The sequence below is a fragment of the Coenobita brevimanus genome, chromosome 18, assembly GCF_032717465.1.
Source record: "Coenobita brevimanus isolate Jiangsu-jjx chromosome 18, ASM3271746v2, whole genome shotgun sequence".
Classification (NCBI taxonomy): Eukaryota; Metazoa; Arthropoda; class Malacostraca; order Decapoda; family Coenobitidae; genus Coenobita; species Coenobita brevimanus.
In genome coordinates this window covers 36,961,944-36,972,633 of record NC_136971.1, presented here as the reverse complement: position 1 = coordinate 36,972,633, position 10,690 = coordinate 36,961,944, and positions in this window count along the sequence as shown.

Below are 10,690 nucleotides of genomic sequence, written 5' to 3'. Positions count from 1 at the left end.
TACTCCTTTATTTTCTTTTTCCCTCCTGGTTTCCTTCCGTTTTTAATTCTTTGCTCCTTCTGTCTTTATTTCCCTCCTTGCTTTACTTTTCTTTCCTTCTTTGCTTCCCTCCTTCCTTCATTCATTCACTCATTTTTACCCTCTCTTCTTCTCTCCCTTGTCCCTCCCTCCTTCCTTGCTTCCCTCCTTCTCCTTTGCTTTTGTTGTCCTTCCCCTCAATACCTCCTTCCCTTCTGCTCTCTTTACTTTCTTCCTTATTTCCCTCCTTCCATTCTACCTTCCTTCAATTCCTCCTTGTCTTATTTCTTCCTTCTTTTCCTCCTTGTCTCTTACTTTCCTTCTTTTTTTCTTTCATGTCATGCTTCTTACACTTCTTGCCTCCTTCCTTACTTCTTCCGTCTTTCCTTACCGACTACTACTCTCCCTCTTTACCTCCTTTATTCGTTTCCTCCTTAATCTCTTCCTTATTTCCCTCCTTATTTCCAACCTTCTTTCCATCCTTACTTCCAACCTTCTTTCTATCTTTGCATCCTGCCTCCGTGGTCAGTTGCAGATTTCCATTCTCGTCTATCATCCGTCGCCCTCATCCCCATTCTCGTTTCTTCCTTCATTCCATCCTTTCATTCTATCTTTCCTTCCTTCCTTTCAATTTTTCCTTCTTCCTTCATTGCTTCTTTCCTTCTGACTTTAACAGTCAGTTGCATGCCATTCTCTACTATTCTTCTCTCACTCTTATCTTTTTTTTTTTTTTTTTTTTTTGCCTTCCTATATCCATCCTTCTTTTCTTTCTTCCTTCCATTTTTCTGTCTCTCTTTTCCATTCTTACTTCGTTCCTTTTCTTCTCTTCCTTCCTTTCTTTCTTCCTTTAGTCGTTCCCTTTTTTTCTGTCTTACATCCTTCACTTCTTTCTCATCCGTCCTGGTTAGGACACATGTAGTCTAATCTTTAAACTGACATGAAAGCTGTAACCGGACCTGACAAGCAAACAGTAAGTGTTTATAATGCTGCAAGTGTGGAGGTGACACAGTTCTTCCTATTCTTCAGTGTCCATTACCTACAGTGAGGTATCTCCATAGTGCTCTATGGCATCGTCCTTCACTAGCCCAGCGTCTCTTATATCGCTGCAACACATCTCACTGTCTAATCCCTTGCCTTCCTCTCGACCTTCCTCCCTCTACCGGGCTTCTCCATGCACTCTTAACTGGTTCTTGCTCTCCTCATACCACATAATCATACTATCTCAAGCATGCTATTCTAATCTTTCTGATATACACCAAACATGGTGTTCGCCTCACATTCTCATACAAAGTATATCTCAGAGAATTGCCCAATATCTGCCGAAGCATTACGCCTTTCAAGTATTTCTTTTTTCCTTTTTTCTTCCTTGGTAGCTAAGTCTCCAGGTCATACGTCAACACCGGCCATATTATTGTCTCGTTCTTTTTTCTCTTCCGCGGCACTCATTTGTCGCACACCAACCCGCCTTTACCCGCTCACCAACCTCGTTCTGACAACTATCTTTTTCTGGTACCATCAAAACAACGAACTTAAACTTTACAGTTTGTTTAATTTCCTTGCTTTCTTATATCTCTTACGGTACTTGTATTCCATATATATATATATATATATATATATATATATATATATATATATATATATATATATATATATATATATATATATATATATATATATATAATTTCTAAAATGAATTTAAGGTAGGTATTCTTATCTTATTTTTCTTTAAGTATGAAACTGGCGGAAAATATTATGTCTATTTATTCTTTTTTATCTCTGCCAACACAGCTAGACGGAGGTTATGTATTCACACGTGTCTGTTTGTCTGCCTGTATACATGATAACTCAAAATTTTTATATCGGACTGACATGAAATTTAGGAAACAGGTGGACAATAAATCAAGGAAGACTTGAACTGACATGCAGGTGGATCCTGATCCATCAGCAGAAATACTTGTAAATCATAAATTTCCTCGGCGTTTGTTGAGATATGCATTCTTGGATATTATGCAACACGACAGTCTAAGAAAATAGATTTAATTGGCTATGAGACAGTTAAAAGTACTCGTCTGGTACAAAAGAAAAATATAAAAATTTATTGGTATTAATGGAGGTATGTGCTCTGTGAGTGCTGTCTGATTTTTTATTTTCCTTCCTTCCGGTGAATATAATAATATATATATATATATATATATATATATATATATATATATATATATATATATATATATATATATATATATAATCATCATCATCATCCATAACTAGTCCACTGCTGAACAAAGGCCTCCCCCAACGTTTTCCACGAATTCCTTGACTGAGCCAATCTTTGCCATGTTTTGCCTGCAAATTTCTCTATCTCATCTCTCCATCTCATGTCTGGCCTTTTTCTGCTACGCTTACTATCTCTTGGTGTCCAGTCAGCCAGCCTCTTGCTCCATCGGTTATCCATTATTCTTGCTGTATGGCCTGCCCACCTCCATTTCTGTTCTTTTATAACTTGTATAATATCTTTCACTTTCGTCTGCTGTCACCAAAGTTGATCTTTTCCTGTTTCTTAAAGATATTCCCAACACTAACCTTTCCATTGCTCTCTGAGAACGGATTAATTTATTTTCCACTGATTTTGTCAATTTCTAGGTCTCTCAACCATACGTCATAGCTGGAATTATACATTCGTTATATACTTTTCGTTTCATACAAACTGGCAAGCTACTTTTCATAGTGTCTCTATGTTTACCGAAAGCTTTCCATCCAATTGTAATGCGTCTAATTTATTTCGCTATCATGATCTATCGTTAATTTTAGTATTTGTCCCAAGTAGTTGTACTCCTTAACTTCTACAAGAATTTCATCGCTTATTCTGATGACGCTCTTTGGTGTTTGTGGATTAAACATTACTTTAGTTTTACTTCGGTTCATCTTCAGTCCTACTTTCAGACTTTCTCTGTTCAGGTCAATTAACATTTCTTGCAATGCCTCCGCTGTTTCTGAGATTAGGACAATGTCATCTGCAAATCTTAAATGGTTTAGCTTTTTTCTATCTATGTTCACTCCTTTGTTTTCCCAGTCTAGCTTTCTGAAAATACTTTCTTGGCATGCTGTAAGTAATTTTGGTGAAATTGTATCTCCCTGACGCACGCCCTTCTCAATCTTAATTTTTTCCAATTCTTTATGTAATTTAACTGTAGCAGTTCCCTCTTTATATATATTTTCGAGAAATTTTACAATGTTCTCATTCACTCCTTGTTCTCGCAATGAATTTATAATTACTCCGTGCTCCACTGAATCAAAAGCCTTTTCGTAATCAACAAAACCTAAGCACAGTGGTTTATTATATTCTTTAGCTTTCTCAATTAGCTGATTCATTGTGTGTAGATTGTCAGTGGTCGAATACCCGCTTCGGAATCCTGCCTGTTCACAAAGTTGGTTTTCCTCCAAAATTGTTGTTATTCTGTTCATAAGGACTTTAGTGAAGAGTTTGTAAATGACTGATAATAAGCTAATGGGTTGATGGTTACTAAGATCTTTTGAGTCATCTTTTTTGTGGAGTAAAATAACTATTGCATTACACCATGTTTTGGGAATTTTCTTCTGTTTTATACAGTGGGTAAATAAGTCAGCAAGCCTATTTTGTACTTTTACTCCTGCACCCAACAGTAAATCTGTTACTATTTCATCTTCTCCCGGAGCCTTCCTTTTTTTTTTTTTTTTTTTTTAAATATTTTTAAGACAAATATTTACTTCGTCTAGTGTTACCTCAGGTATTTCACTTGTGTCAACTGAAAAGTTAGCTATTGGTACTACTGTCTTTGATGCACACAGTTCTTTGTAAAAATCTTCAACTCTCTTCACCATGTTATCTCTGTATTTAATTTCACCATTTTTTTCTTTCAGTGATGACATTTGTTGCTTTCCCAATGCCATTTTACTTCGGACCTGTTTCAGACTTTTTCCATTTTTGATGGTTTCTTTGATCTGATCCATGCTTCTCTTTCTTTTTTCTTCTCTTTGGCTTTTGTTGATAAGCTTATTTAATTCCGCTCGTTCCATTTCGTCTTTCCTTGGTTTTACTTACATTTCCTTTCGTTTTTTCATAAGCTCGAGTGTCTTCTCTGAATATTTCTTGGCTTTGGTTGTATTAGGTTTTCCTACTACCTCCGCTGATTCTCTTAGCACTTTTGTTAGTCTGTCATTCAGCTCATCAATGTCACATTCAGCATTACTTAGAGCCTGAAATCTGTTCCTTATTTCCAACTGAAAGGCTGCTTTGTTTTCGTTTACTCTTATTGAGCATATCTTTTTATCTTTAATCATCTTCTTTCTTTCACTTCTGAAACTGAATCTGGCTGTGCAACCCACCATTCTATGATCACTACCTATATTTACTTTGTTCATAACTGTGACATTTGTGGTCGTGTTATTCTTATCTGCTATAATGAAGTCAATTTCATTCTTTGTTTCTCCATTTGGGCTTCCCCAGGTCCACTTTCTCCCGGTTCTTTTGTGGAAGAATGTGTTCATTATTCTCATGTTAAACATTTCAGCAAAATTTACCAGCATTTCTCCTCTTTCATTCCTTTCTCCCACTCCAAATTTTCCCATACATGCTTCTCCATTTTTCGACTTCTCAACTTTTGCATTGAAGTCTCCCATGAGTATAGTATATGTTGTCTTTTCTTCTTCTATAACCTGGGAAATGTCATCATAGAATGTTTCTACTTCTTGATCTGGCTTCGAGAAGTTGGTGCATGTACTTGTATTACTTTCAGGGTACATTTTTTGCACAGACAAATGACAGCAAATGCTGATATGTCAGATACACTGCTGAATTTAACAATGTTGTCAGCAAGTTTTCTGTTAATTAGAAATCCTACACCACTAACTCCTTCATTTTCCCTTCCTCTGTAGTAAAATAGGAGTTTGCTGTCTTCGAGCTGAATTACTTTTTCTTCTATTCTGTGGATCTCACTCAAACCTACAATATCCCAACTAATGTTTTCCAGTTCACTCATTAGGATACCAAGTTTGTAATCTTCTGCGAGTCTTCTTACAATGTATGCATAGATCTTCATGGATTTCAGTTTGTTTAGTATCCAAGAGTCTATTTTTCCAACGCAGTGGCTACTCACTTTCGGTGGCACACTGCCCGTAAGCACAGGAAGCAGTGCGGTTGGACCTTTAGTAGACGATGATCCATTAGGAACGCCCGTCATATGATTTGCAATAGAACTCATGTTTGGTTGGGAGGATTGTGACAAATAATCTCATCTCCCTGCCACATAGTTTCTGGTGATATATATATATATATATATATATATATATATATATATATATATATATATATATATATATATGTAATGTACAGCATCTTTATTATTTATCCAAACGTTTCGGAGACACAATCTCCATCATCAGTGGATCTGTTAAAAGTAGTTACTGCTGATATTTTATTAACAAGATATGGCCAACCCACACTGCGATGCTATAGGAGCACTGAGAAGACAGCATTCAAGGTCAAGAAGGTGGAAAGGGACATCATTTTTTTAAGGACCTATTTTCGGATACTAACCCCATGTCGGTCCTACTCTGGCGTCATCACTGCCGAATCCATCCTGATTCATAGAATGCGACCCAGTCTCAATAACTCGACTAGCGCTACCCAACTATTCACGCAGTAACTACTTTTAACAGATCCACTGATGATGGAGATTGTGTCTCCGAAACGTTTGGATAAATAATAAAGATCCTGTACATCACAACGTTGGTACTACTTTTCCTGACAAGACTATATATATATATATATATATATATATATATATATATATATATATATATATATATATATATATATATATATATATATGTACTTGGTTGGGTGACCGCCTGGGAACACCAGATGCTGTTGGCATCCCTACGTGCCAAGTGGGGTTGGTGGAGGATTAGTGCCCCTCCCTGTAAAACAATTAACTCTAAGCCCTTGGCCACCCCGTCTGGGATACATGGCGTCTGGCAGTGAATGAATGAATGAATGTATATATAAAGCACCGATGGACGGCGGGACAGGTGTACAGGAAAACATATAGGTAGTCTTCCAAGTAGTCTTGCAGAGAGACATGCAGAGACAGACAGACAGACTGATAAATAATTAAGAAGGAAGGTATATAAGTAGATAGATGGAGAGAAATACAGCTAAACTGACACAGGGAGTTTTATAGGCCAGCTATGGATAACAGCACAGATGGCTAGGTGAATACAGGAATACATAGTGACTGATAGGGCAGAAACTGAGAGACAGATAGAGAGACAGAAGCTAAAGGTTTAGGCTGATAGCCATAATAAAACATTTTTACAGCTTGGAAAAAAGTAACATTCACATACTTCAAGTAATTACAAACAGGAATAATAACTACAAAACTAATAAACCTCAAAAAAAAAAAAAAAAAATCAATAAAGCAGTGAAGACTGAATGACGAGATATCTCCATCCACCGCCATCACGCACCCTCTCTCCTCGGACTTATAATAGACCATAATTATTTTCTTCACAGAACTACTGCAGGGCCAAACAATCGAGCCTGAGCGCTAATTGTAAACTCCAAGTATACCCATGGAAACCAGTATTTTATTACCCAACCTCTCTCTCTCTCTCTCTCTCTCTCTCTCTCTCTCTCGTTGAATAAAATAGGATAACCAAGCTGTTTACTCCCAGACCCTTTGGGCTCTTGACTCAGTAGGGTTCTTAGATCCTGATGAGGCCACGATATATGAATGAATGTATTTATAATTCAAGAGTTTATGTAAATATAGATTAAGTCCTTGAATTTCATCTGCCGAGACTCTAGAATGGCACCTATAAGTGTTCCAAATATCTAGGGTGATTGCAAAGGGCTAATTTGCAATTCATTCTTCAGTAAGTGATGCACTGACATTAGTATTTAAAGACTGAATTACATGGTAGCAGTAGAAATGCAGGAAGAGGTTCTGATGACTGGTTCTAATTCCTTTCCTACTGGATTTTTCAAGTTATTAAATACTGCCTGTTTCTAGCCCCATTATGGGTAGAAGCAAGGCCTCGCCTCGCCCTAACGAGGGTCCGTCTTACTCTCCCCAGTCCTTGTTATTCCATGGATACCCAGTCACTTTAACTTAGTTTCTCAAACTGAAGGACCAGTCAAGTGTTAGAAGTGGTGAGGACGAGGATGAGGGTGAAGTGGTAGGGGGTGAGGGATGAAGACTAAGGCGTGGGGAGAGGGGTGAGGACTTTGGAAAGAGACACTGTTGACTTAATAGTTGACAGAGAGGTAAAGCCAGTCTTTCATTCCCCATTCTTTTCACAAGGCAAGCCAGAACGAAGTACCTCGCTTATTTATTTCCAGCATATGGTCACATAAATTTAAAGGAATTCACATACTGCAAGGGCACAGTCTATAGAAACTCTCGCACTTAAAATGGTACAAATCTTGTCCTTTTCTCATGGCATACCTACAGGAGAGAAAAAAATATCCAAACAGCGGCAGTAAATTCAAGTCATGACTTTAATGGATGCGACGCCCCAGAATGACTCGAGTTGTTTATTATGGCATTGAAAAGAGATGTGTAGGAGTCGTGATTATTTTCAGTTTAGAACTTTTCATGCGTGTGTGTGTGTGTGTGTGTGTGTGTGTGTGTGTGTGTGTGTGTGTGTGTGTGTGTGTGTGTGTGTGTGTGTGTGTATTTCTGTCTGAGTACGTGTGTGCATGCGAGTTTCTTCTCTGTTTTCCCAAGCAATTCTCTTCGAGTATTGTGTGTGTGTGTGTGTGTGTGTGTGTGTGTGTGTGTGATCCAGACGGGTAGATAAACTTAAGCCTGTCTGTGTGCTGGGAAAGGGACAATCACTTTTATATAAGATTGGGAAGAACCATTACTAGGATCTATTCAAGCCAAAGTCAAAGTTTTATCAGGTGCAGAAAACAATCTCACAGCAAAGAGGTTAATTCTTTCAGTATGAAGGCTTTCATAATGTACTGACCTGTCTACTTATTACGTGACCTAATTCTCATGTGTTGTGCCAATCCAGTCCGCACTACCAGTTTCCATCCTATTTAATTTTCTACTTTCCGCGTCCTTTTCATTCTATCTAGTTTTTTTTGAAGCCCATTTATTCCTATGTTAATCGGCAGTTTCACGAAGCAGACTTTTTATACTTCTTTGCAAAGCAAGTTGAGCCATCCTTACAACACCCAAGGCTGGACAACACAAAATACGGACCTCCCTAAATTATTCTTGCAGCTGGGACAAGATTTTACACCTCGCCCCACTTCAGTACCATGATGTTTTGCTCAGTTCTTCTTGCTTCCTTTAGTCAGTTATATTCAGCTAAGGAAAGATGTCGTATATTTAAAAAGCATAAGGTAGTCTACTCATAAAGCATAAAATTTTAGGGTGTTCAAAAGACTGGCAGCTTATTAAACCATATAACATGGCTGGGAAAGATGAGGTGACAGGGGTCGTGCAGGTGGAGAGGAAGGCAGGTACGTAAGGAAGAATGAAAGTAGGGAGGCAGGATGGGAGGTAGGAAGGCAGGGATATGAGTAGGGAGGAAGGCGGATACGGAAGCAGGAAAGACAGGAGTCAGGCAGTTGGGGATGAAGAGAGATAGGGAGGGAGGGAGGGAGGGAGGTGTTTAGGGAAGCAGACATATAGAGGGACAGGCAGGTGAGGATGCGGGCAGGCAGTCGGGGGGGGGGGATGTAGGTATGTAGGGAGACAGGCCGGTAAGGATAAAGGCAGGCAAAGAGGTAGGCAGGTAGGGATACAGGAGGTAAAGATGTTTGGCTGACAAACAAACAGACAGGAGGGAATGGAAAACATGTTAGGAAGCAGACAGTTAGGTAGGGAGGTAGGCAGGGAGGCAAGCAGCAAGGTGGGATGCAGGCAGGTACAGCGGCAGGCAGACAGGTAGACACGCATGTAAGCAGGCAGGTAGGCAGACATGAAGGCAAGTCAGGAAATAGGCAGTCAGACAGGAACATAAGTAGGCAGGCAGTGAGACAGCAGGCAGGCAAGGGGACAGCGAGCAAGCAAATAGGAAGGTTTGGCCAGGTGTGCGTGTTTCATTAGCCTTGCGTGACATTTACTTCCCTCCACTATTTCCAACCCTGCCCAACATTATCACCTACTCGACTCCTTTCATATTATCTTCACACACACACACACACACACACACACACACACACACACACACACACACACACACACACACACACACACACACACACACACACACACACACACACTCACTACTTTTTGCAATTTCCCTGGCTTTCTCGAATATTAAAGGTAGTCGCTTTCTCCTACACCCTTGCACAGACAGACCTTTAGGCTTGATTGTGCCCTGATCATAATAATAACAAGAAGCGGTACCAAGGCACAGTAAACCTGTCCCCGGCAGTCTTTTTAGTGTTGACGTTTAAAAACAACAGGATATCTAGTCAAAGGTGTCACATATCAAATTTGGAGTAAATCGGGTGAAAATTGACGATTTTAAGCCCATTTGAAATTTTAGGCCAGACCCACCTGACATTGACCCCCCTACCGCTAACGGAGGCGTGACCCCCCTGATGTAATGAGGCATGTTATAGGATGTAGATTTGAAAGATGCACCTTTAGGTTTTGGTTTCATGTCGATACGACGAATTTGAAGCGAATTATGAAACCTGTTCACGTTTATATATATATATATATATATATATATATATATATATATATATATATATATATATATATATATATATATGGTCCTACAACCTGTGCCTTGGTCCAGTTTGGCCCAGAACTTAATCAGGTGATCGGAATGTCATAGCCCATCATCACAGTAATTTTAGTCAAAATCGCACCATTAGTTTCCGCGAAAAGTTAACAGACCGACAGACAGACAGAAAGACAGACAAACAGTCAAACCGAATGAAAACAAAACCAGTCCCCTATCCCCTCTGGGGCAGGGTCGGGTAATAAAAATGGGGGAAAGCATCATCATTATAATAATAACACTATTTATTAAAACACCATGAACAACATCATTAACAACAAAAACAACAACAACAACAATAACAGAAGCAACAGCAACAAGAACAGCAACAACAACAACAATAATAATAATAATAATAATAATAATGAAAGGATCAAGGGGCTTCATAATTCAGTTTTCCACGAGAGAAAAAGCTGTGAATTTATTTAGAGAAATGTGTCTTTACTGTTGTTTTATAAGCCCCCGTGTGGAAGACTCACTCGCGGGTGGAGAGACTGTGGATGTTTTCGTTGGAAAGTTAGAGAAGAGCACTTAATTCTTTTTAGTCTTGTACTCACATATAGAACATTAGTATTACCGAATAAAAATATTAACCGAAGGCTTAAATCATATCCGTAACTCTATCACTAATTGCGCTACTTTTACTGCAGGCCTAGACCTGCTTCACTGAGGGCGAATGATACACAGACTCAACTCTTCTCCAAGACAGTTTACAGTAAGATACCCGAGGCTGGCCTGTCGATACAGTTTTGGAAATATTTCACGTTCATTTTCTAAATTAATATGCTTCCAGTCTACCATATGTTTCCGTACATATTCAGGGAAATATTTCACATCCCAAACAAATCAGTATGCCTCCAGTAAAATATTCTAAGAAATTCTG